We start from the raw sequence: 10,776 nt of genomic DNA, 5'->3' as shown, positions 1-10,776 counted from the left end.
GCTTCATTGTTATTATGGCCGGCGGCCCGGGATCTCAGTGGGAACCACTTCTCTTTAAAGCTCCAATTCCGAGTGCGCACAGTTCACCACCAGGGGGCTTGGGGTTTGCAGAGCTTTCCACGTGTTTTCTTTGCGCGGACACGCCGCACTTCATTCTATTGGCCCGGGATCATACATGGGCTTCAACCTTCCCAGCTCTATCCCCGGAGAACTCTGCACCCCATTCGCTCCAACATGGAGCTACATATTCAATCACCGCCAGTTGGGCCTGGGATCATGCAAGGCTTTCCACCTCTGATTTCTTTGGGCAGGCACGCCCCGCTTCATTCTCTTCGCCGCTGGGCCCGGAAAAAGCAATCACTCAGGGGGCCTCGTTTCCTGAGCGCCGGCACCAGGGCATTACACACTTCACCGCCAGGTGGCCCGGGCTTACCCTGTGAACTTGGGGAGTGAAGTGCAGGCTAATACCATGGCTTGCGGGGTGGGGCCAGGTACTCACCTCCTCTTCTTTCCCTGGGGCAGCACAACTCTCTCCCCAGGCGGGAGGTCCCTTTCTTCTTGCAGCTGCGGCTGCTCTATATCTTCTTTCCTTTTCCTCATGGCGGCGGATGCTGCAGGGGCTGCAAGACCCACAGGAGCTGACCCTCCCCTGGCCACACAAGCACATTCTTCACAGAGGGCCGCGGCCAGGGAGGATCCGCTTGAAGGGCTCTGGTCTCCCGGCATTGGATGCCGCTCCTCCTCCTTCCTCCCTCCCTCCCTCCTTCTTCTTCTTCCCTTTGACAGAGAAGAAAAAAAAATATGAGGGACAGCAGCAAAATGGGGGTTGGGGGGTTCCTCTCCCTCGACACCATTGTTACAAGTGGGCCTGCTATGGGCATCCAGCAGGCCCCAGGGGTGCTACGTCACACTTAACAATCCTCCCGATTTAAAATAACTGTAGTCCCAATGCATTCCTATGGGGAAATGTGCATCTCCAGATTTCCCTGTGGAAATCTCCCTCCCAGGTGCGTCTGAATGTTGGCATGTATGGCTACGGTCGTCAGCACCCTAGAGGCCCAGAGCTTCAGGGGGTTGCCAGGGGCCACCCATCTTTAGTTGGGGCAGTGCGGGCCATACCCTTGGCCATGCAGACCCTTGCCACCTTGCTGGCACGAGGATCCCACTGCATCCTGGCCTGCAGGCCCGTAATCACACGGCGTGGGCCAGCAGACCTAAATGAGAGGACTTGGTCGTTCGTCTTTGGGAGTCTGCAGCCGTTCTGATGAACGTAACTGCAGGGGCTCCATACCCGTGGGAGGGACACACATTGTTAAATGGACAATACACTTGACAGGGTGACACACCACAGTGGGGATGGGTATGCTTCCCTTACTTTGCTCGGAGTCTGAATTTCTGCACCAGTAGCAAAAATCAGTTTGGTTTTGTGATTTTGGCCCCATAGTAAAAATGAAAAGTTGCCACCCATACCTGTGATGCTGCCCCTTTAAGGGCTGCACGAACGCGGCAGAGTGATGTTGCACTCTGCCACGTGCACTATAAATAAAGGGGGCGTTCCCGGCTGCGTTACAGCGACCGGGAACCCGAACTGCATAGACGTGTCCGTGGTGCAGTCTGTAGCGGGAGGGGGCTAACGGGCACAACTTCGAGGGCACAACAACAGTGGCGACGAGGCGCGGATGCATCCCGGGCCGGGCGGTGATAATCGAAAGCGAGTTTTGTTTATTTTGAAACAATAGCACCGTTCGATCATGCCACAGGGCAGAAGGCAGTCCATGCGGTCGCCGGCCATTTTGTGACCGGGCCTAGGAAGGCCACAGCGATGATTTCTTTCACTTCTGAAGGCCATCCAAGGCCAATTTTTGGAACGCTTGGCAGCAGAGAGCTGCTACTACCACATGCTGTGGTTTTGGACAGAAATTTCGTTCATTTTTGTCTGTTTTCACCGAGTGAATGGTGGTTCCAGGAGAGGCCTGCTAAGCCAGTAGGACAGTCTCCAGGCCCCACCTGGCTCAATTATTGGGACTCCTACCCACAGGAAGATATTGGGTGACATCTGCATCTGGCAAATTCGCTGGCTCTTCACATGATCAAGCTGGTGGAAGGACTGGTGTGTCTCTACTTCCTCTCTCCTTCCTCCTTTCCAATCTGGCTTCCGTCCCAAAGATTCCACTGAAACTGCTCTCACTTATATTCTCAACTCACTCCTCTCTGCTCGTCACGCTAAACAATCCTCTATTCTTATTCTCCTTGATCTTTCTGCCGCTTTTGACACTGTCGATCACCCACTCCTGCTCCTCACTCTCTCCTCCTTTGGGATCAATGGCCCTGTTCTAAAATGGCTATCCTCTTACCTTTCTGCCCGTTCCTTTGCTGTTTCATGGGGAGGCCAGACCTCTCCTTCCTTCCCTCTAAATTACGGTGTTCCTCAAAGCTCTGTACTTGGTCCATTCCTCTTCTCTCTTTACACCTCCCTCATCGCCCCCGTTATCTCCTACTTTGGCATCTCCCATAATTTCTATGCTGATCATACTCAACTCTTTTACTATGCCCTTTCACCTCCTACACACCTGACCTCCATCTTAAACTCTCCTCTTGTCTCACAGCCATCAAGAACTGGATGTCCTCCCACTTTCTTTCCCTCAACACCGATAAAACCGAAGTCCTTTTCTTCCCCTCTAATACTCTTCACCCTCCCTTTCCTCCCCCTTTTATCCACTTTTCTCCCTCCGATCTCCCTATCTCCACCCATGCTCGCAATCTAGGCATTCTATTTGACTCCTCTCTCTCCTTCTCGCAACACATTTCACTCACCTCCCACACCTGCCGATACCACCTCTACAATATTCACAAAATCCGCCCCTCTCTCACATTCCACGCTACCAAACTACTAATCTCCTTGCTCATTTTTTCCCGCCTCTTCTACTGCTCCTCTAATCTTTGGACTTCCCTCTTCTCAGCTTGCCCCTCTTAAATCCATATACCACTCTGCCATTCGTACCCTTTGTCTCCTTACCTCCCGTGACTCCATGTCCTCTTCGCTCTCTCACCTTGGCTAGCTACATTTCCACCTACAACTAAAATTCCACTTTCTCTGCCTTGTTTTCAAATCCCTCCATAGTCTTGCTCCTCCTTATCTCTCCTCCCTTCTCTCCTTCTACTCCCCCTCTCGCTCCCTTCATTCCACTGACCACTTCCTTCTCACTGTACCTCCTTCCCCCTGCACTTCCTCCCGGTTCCGCTCCTTCCACCTTCTTGCTCCTCTGCACTGGAACTCTCTCCCCCTCCCAATCCGCTCTTCCTCTACCCTCACCTCATTTCGCACTTCCCTTAAATCCCTCCTTCTCCATTCCCCACCTTGAAGCCCCCCTACCCTCTCTACTCCCCCCCGTTTCTCCCCTCTTTTAATTCCTCTCTCCCATTACATTCTTTTTCCCTTCCTTCTACACTTATTCTATCCTTCTCCTGCCCCCCTCAACACTCCTATTCCCACTCCTTTCCCCCCATCTCAGTTAATTGTTCTTTGCACTGTGTTGTAGAATAATTCAAGTTGTAATCTTGCTCACAATGTTAATTGTTATTATTTCTCTGTATTTGTTGTTCCATTGTACAGCGCCTTGGTGTAAGGCGCTCAATAAAAAAATAAATCAATTGGCCTGCCTGCAGGTAGAAGAAGCCTGCTGACCTACAATCTGCCTGCCTGCATGAGGAGAGAGCCTGAGTTGCAGCCTTTGGTGTCTTATTCAAAGGTGCCTGTGCGCTCTGGGCAACGGACGGCAGTGGACCCAGCAGCACCCCAACAACAAGCAGATCAAGGTCAGCCTCAAGCCCCTGTTCAACCTCCAGAGCAGCCTCCTGTGGCAGCTGTCCAACCCCCTGTACAGCCTCCTGTGGCACCTGTCCAACGTCCAGCATTACCTTTTGGTACAGCTGTTCAACCTCCAGCGCAGCCCCCTGCGATGGCGGCACCACAACTACCAGGTGAAAGGCCCTCAGGTTGGAAGATGTGGATGGACAGGCTGGAGATGAACTTTCGTGCCACAATGGAGACTAATGATGACAGCAAGTTAGCCACCTTGCTGTATTGTGCAGGTCCAGCAGTGCATGAGGTATTCCTGTCACTTCAGCCTCATGATGTCTCCTACGCCGCGGCGAAAGACGCCCTCCATGATTACTTCTTACCCCTTGCCAAAGCGGATTATGAAAGATTTTTCATGGGGCAGCACACCAAATGGACGATGAGACACTTGACACGTTCTATGGAAGGCTGCAAAGGTTGGCAGTGCCATGTGCATGGGTGGATCCTGACACAATGATCAGAAATCAGTTGATCCAGGGATGCACATCTGGCAAACTAAGATGACAAGTCCTGAGGGTGCCTGATGCCACGCATTCTGGAACTGGGGAGGTGCCAGGAGGTCTCCAACCTGCGTGCGTCCAGAATGGAAGCAGGGGTATGCCCCAGCAAGACTGAAGAGATCTGTGCAGTCAGACACGGCAGAGGAGCCAGACGTGGGGGAATGAGTCAGCGAGAGAGGGGGGTCGGCCCCTACCAACTCGTGCCCCAAGTGTGGATACGACACTCCCCACCCAGCGGAATGCCCGGCAATCGCAAAGACATGTGGTAGGTGTGGTGGTCCAGATCACTACACCAGGATGTGCAGGGCCACCGCTCCGTTGGTGGTCTCCAGAGGCTCGGTGCGGACTGGTTTCTTCCAGCAGCAGCGCCCCTCAAACGTTGCACAGCTTGATCAGGCGGAGGACAACTCAGCTCTCGATGAGGAAGAGGAGGAGGAAGAAGAAAACGTGTTCTTCGTATCCAGCATTGGCGTATCGAAAGAGAAGACTAGGAGACAGCCTCGATGTCTGGTGATGGTGAACGAGTCCTCAGTCCCGGTATTGGTAAACACGGGGGCCTCCGTCAATGTTATGGCTCGTGAACACTATGACGCCATGACATGCCCGCCCTGACCAAGCCGAAGGCCCCCATCTTCACCTTTGGAGGAGCAGACCCAATACAGCTGGACGGTGCATTCATCGCGGATGTCGAACATGGTGGGTCAGCCATAAGGGCCCAATTCTATGCGACGCCGGTCAGCAGTAACACCCTGCTGAGCTGTGCGGCGGCAGAGGCACTGGGTATCGTGACATCTGCATATTCCGTGTACGTGGATGACATCCAGACCCTCCTGGAGAAACACACGGCCCTGTTTGAAGGCATTGGACAGATGGTGGGGGACACGGTCAAACTGCACATAGACGACTCGGTGCAGCCCATCACTCTGAAGCATGGACGGGTCCCATTCCACCTAAGAGATCTGGTGGACAAAGAGCTCAACAACCTAGTCAAGTTGGACATTATAGAGAAGGGTGAAGGCCCAACACCGTGGGTGTCCCCCATCGTGGTCACTCGAAAGCTGAAACAACCAGACTCAGTTCGCATCTGTGTGGACATGCGCCTGCCCAACAAGGGCATTAAGAGGGAGCGATGCATCACGCCCACGATTGATGATATTATCACTGAACTGCAGGGTGCCTGGTTTTTCTCAAAACTAGACCTACGGGCCGGATACCATCAGGTGGTACTACACCCCGAGTCTAGGTACATTACAACATTTACCGCTCACAAGGGCCTCTACAGGTACAAGAGGCTGAGCTTTGGGGTGTCATCCGCAACAGAGGTATTTCAGAATATCATTTGGGGGGCACTGGCAGACCTGGATGGTGTTTTGAATATTAGTGATGACATCCTAGTATTCGCCAAGTCGGAGGCATACCACCTGGTGAAGTTAGCCAAGACATTTGAACGCCTATGATCTCTGGGCCTGACCCTAGACCGAGAGAAGTGTGAATTTCTCTGCACCACCATTGATTTCTTCAGTTTCGTTTTCAGGGCTGGTGGGGTTTCTCCCGATCCACACAAGGTGAAGGAGCAAAGATACTCCCAGATCGAACGGGAAGCCCTGGCCGTCCTGTGGGGTTGCCGCCACTTTCGACTGTATGTTCTGGGACGGCCAGTGACAGTGGTCACGGACCACAAACCCCTGCTGCCCATCTTGGCGGGGTCTTCGTCCAAACTGCCAGCCCGAATTGAAAGGTGGATGCTGGCCCTGTTAGAGTATGGCGTGTTAGTCTACCGCCCTGGAAGCAACAATGCGGCTGACTATCTGTCGAAGCACCCACGAGAGAGCACTGGTGGGACTCCGTCTACATGCGCAGAGGAGGCAGATGAACATTTGCAGCTCGTGGTGAAGGCCGCGACCCCCAACTCGGTGCCCATACAGGTCCTTGAACAAGCATCTGGTGAGGACGACTGCTTCAGATTACTCAAGCCCGCCATCCAACAGGACTTGTGGCGTATGGTAACTGACGCACTGGCGGCTAGGGCGCAGGAGGCCAAATTCACCCTCGAGGAGCTATGGAAAGTAAGGGGGGAGTTAACATTCTCGGACAACGGACTCCTGCTGAGGGGGGATCGCACTGTCATACCTCAGAGTCAGACACAACAAATGATAGTGCTGGCACACCAGGGCCATCAAGGTGCGGCCAAAGCAAAGGCACATCTGTGCCAGAAGGTCTGGTTTCCCGACCTGGAACAGAGGGTGGAGGAGTTTGTGGCATCATGTGTGTGGTGCCAAGCAGCATCCCCTGCCTAGAGAGAGCCTGAGATTGAGACCATGCCGAGAGGGACCAAACAGTGGGAGGTCGTCCATGCTGACTTTGGCTACACATCAAGGGGCACCCACTTCCTGGTGGTGGTCGATGAGTGGTCTCACTACCCGGAGGTGGAGTTCATCGAGTCAGTGGCATTTGACAAGGTAGCGGTGGCCATTGAAAAGATCTTTGCCACCCATGGACTGCCCACGGTGCTCTGATCCGACAATGGCCCGCCATTCCAAGGGGACAGCTTTGCAGGTCTGATGGAGGAGTATGGCGTACATCATCGCAAGGTAACGCCACTGTGGCATCAGGCCAATGGGGAGGCTGAAAGAATGATGCAGACTCTCAACAAGGTCTTTTGCATTGCCCAAGGGGAAGGGAAATGCCTGGAACGGGCGCTGTATAAGTTCCTGAGAGGATCCCGCAACACTTCCCATACCTCCACGGGGGTGGCTCCAGCAGAAGCAATGTTACAACGGTGCCCCCGAGACTTCCTACAGGAGCTCGGCAAGCGGGAGCCCGTCGTAATCAACAATGAAGAGGTGGAGCGGGAGCGCCATGAACGGACGGCAACTGAGAACATCCAGAGAGGCCTGAAGCCGCAGAGACTTGAGCCGGGAGACGAGGTACTGGTAAGGAACCGGCACCCCCAAGGAAAGCTGTCGCTGACCTATGAGCCGGCCCGCTGGATATGGAGGCGGTAAAAGGGTCAATAGTGACTGCATCTGACGGAAGCACCTCTGTAACACGCAATGTGAGCTTCTTCCAAGCGCTTGGGAGAGCCACGGACTGACCCAAGGACCGACCCTATGCCCGGCAGGCCTGCTGTGGAAGTTCCGGATGAAGGGGGTAGGCCCCCATGCCTCCACAGCTCGGGATCCGGGGGGAGAAGGAACTCCGGGCAGAGATGTTGGCAGGAGGTACCCCCAGAGGGCTGGACGAGGGAAACCTGCCCGTCTCACGGACTTTGTGTTGGAGTAAGACTGTGAGTGGGAGCCCTGAATGTCCCGGGGACCTGAGTGGCTGCTATTAAAGGGGCTCTGTGTTTTTGTGCAGTGAATGTAGTGGTTAGAACTGTTAAGCTTCCTTTGTTCAGTGTTTTGTTTTATATGAAAAAGGAGGAGTGTGATGCTGCCCCTTTAAGGGCCACACGCACGCGGCGACGTTGCACTCCGCCGCGTGCACTATAAATAAAGGGGGCGTTCCCGGCCGCGTTAGAGCGGCCGGGAGCCTGAACTGCATAGACGTGTCCGTGGTGCAGGCTGTAGCGGGAGGGGGCTCACGGGCATCGGTGTGCACTTTGAGTGCAATACAACAATACAGAGGCCAGTTCTTGTATCTCGCTCCATCACCATGCATACACATTCCCCGTACTGCACAACAGTGTGCATGACATAGCATAAAGTAATGCATTCACTCCACATTTGCTACTTTTTGAATGACTACATGTATTTGGTACTTGTTTATTTCGTCCAAAATATGTACTTGGTCCAGAATATGTATCCATACGAGAGTTTGTGTCAGTAAATGTGACGGTTTGTCCAGAATTTTAGCTGCGCCTGTCAAAAATGTGCAATAGTACCATGAGGTTGCGCCTATGTAGCTCATTTCAATAACAAGGTCTTTCACCTACGGACAGGTACAGGTGAGATGGTTTAGATTCTATTAAAAACAAGGAGGCGATTATTCTGCATTTCAATCTTTACTCTGAAACCACAGCAGCAAAGAAAAAAACTTTTACAAACAAAAAAGTTGTAAAGAACAGAACTAAATAGAGTTCAATGTCAATGTAAGGGAGCTCCCCAATCTATCATGGAGGACAGGTCATACCCTGCAGGGGGCCAATGAGCAGGGACCCTTCCTTATACGAGTCCATTACTCTAAACCCAACTCCTCTTTCTGTAGCTGTCTTGAACCAGACGTCCACTGCACAGATCAGATGATAAACGATGAGGGCAAATCCAGCAAAGCTCTCGTACCACGCACTCCACAACTTGTAACTGTGAGCCACACTCCTGATCAGAATCTCCACTCGTAGCTGTAAGAACAACAAGCAAGAAGGGTGGGTGGATGGGAAAAACAACAAACCAAAGAATGTTCTTTCTTGAAACACCTGTGCACATGCGTGTCATAATTGTCATATCATATCAAGGGTGAGTGGGTGGGATAATAATCGCCTTCTTGTCTTTAATAGAATCTAAACCCCCATCTCACGTTAGTGTGGGGGATTAGCCATTCTATGACAAGACAGGAGGCTCATATTATGCAAGTTTGAAGCCCTTGCATCTCATTAGAACCACCTGATAAATACAATAGAGACAATATAATAAAATAATAGGAGAAGAAAATGTTTTAAATGCTTTCATTAGATCAATCAGCTGGCCGGAAGAGTATTGCTCAAGGCTAGGCTGCCCACATAACTGTCTTATAAGGCATAGCCAAATCTACTGCAAGAAAACAACTGGAATATGTGCCAATTTCAGCTTTCCTTTTAGGCCACCAAAACCAACTGGTTAAAGAGGGGGCCGGGGGGACCCCAGACAAAGTTTTCCCATATTAATAGGTTAGAGAACCCATCGGAGTAATAAACTCCTATGTTGTCCAATCAACATTTAGAACACTTAAATTCATACCATCTTTGGGAACCTAGATAGTAAACCAAAGAAGATAAACAGCTCTCATGGAGATAAATAAAAATACCCCTTAAGGGTGAAAGCTTTGTAGGTTCCATCCCATGCGTTAAAGGAAGAAATCGTATTAGAAACAGCGCATGTCACATAACCACACTGGGGAACCAAGTGGGAAAGACAAATCCTTATAAAAGGAAAAATTAGAGTAAAAAAGGTCATTTATTAGTCTGTAATAGGACGACATATCCTGAGCGGAGCTAAAAAGCCATACACTTAACACACAATGGCCGCAGACATATGTGTATACTAAGAAAGGTATGTCTTCTGGAGGCAGAAGCAGAATGGAAGAGAGGGGTTCCACTTGAAAAGTTAACCTGCCAAACCGCCAAGACAGAGACCTTCGGACCTCCTGAGCTCTTGAAGAAGGATTCTGCTACCATGACAAAAGGAATATATTTACTAAAACCTGACCCTTAAGGGACCTAACTTGGCCAGGAGAAAAAATGTATCTTACATCCAATCGCTACCATTATAGTGATATCCGAACCTCCTTGTAGATGTGTTTGGACCTTGTTCCCTTCCTATATGGTTGATAAATCCCTTAGAGGATCATAAACTAACCGAAGGAGGACCACTAAATTCCATAGTTTTAGCAAAAAACCTCTAAACTGCAAAGAACTGGTCACTAAACAGTTAAACTGCAGTTGCGCACCAGAAGAGAACTAACCTCCATCCTAGCCAATCTGAAAGAACCTTGAAACCCCCATCACCCTATGCTAGAACCCTATTGCAAAACAATCTCCTGTGAAAAACCCCAGAGGGTCTACCTGCCATGCAGGTGACTTAGAGAACCAAGTCATTCATTAAATAAATCCCAGTCCTCTGGAAATCGCACCGACAGACACCTTCTGAGACAGTTAATGTAGAGATGTTGGAACGCCTTGTGATAGAGGGCCGTAATAACCTGGATGGAAGATGAGTAGCACTCCCAGACCCCTCTATCCCACCAAGGGATATTGTGCCTTCCCAAAGGAGGAGAAACCTCCCCCCACTTATCTAAGGAAAACAACATTGCAACCCAAAGAAGGCTACCCTGATGACCTCACAAAAGCTCTGCTTTACACCCTTAAAATACGCTTAACTTAGTGAAATACCAGGAAGCAGTGCAAAGGAAAATAAACTGACGGGAGGGAAACGCTCAGTGCGAGTCTGCACTGGTCATGAGCCAGAACTCCTGTAAAAGGAAGAACGGAAGCATCAGGTGTTACTCCAAGAGGTGTAATATTATGATGCAATCTCCCCCAAACTTGGCGGGAAGGGGAATGAGGGGGGAAAAGGACTTTGGGATAATTATCATGCCCCGTAAATGAAAGGTTGTGAAAGAATACTGGGACCGCTGTCCCTTCAAACACTGAGGTCTGAGTCTCTGTATGCATGTGAGGCTGACTGGCCACTATGGAGATCAGGGGAAGGAAAAAGTACATTG

This window comes from Ambystoma mexicanum, chromosome 5p (genome assembly GCF_040938575.1).
Source record: "Ambystoma mexicanum isolate Mex_15411 chromosome 5p, UKY_AmexF1_1, whole genome shotgun sequence".
Taxonomy (NCBI): domain Eukaryota; kingdom Metazoa; phylum Chordata; class Amphibia; order Caudata; family Ambystomatidae; genus Ambystoma; species Ambystoma mexicanum.
Note: the sequence above shows the minus strand (reverse complement) of the source record.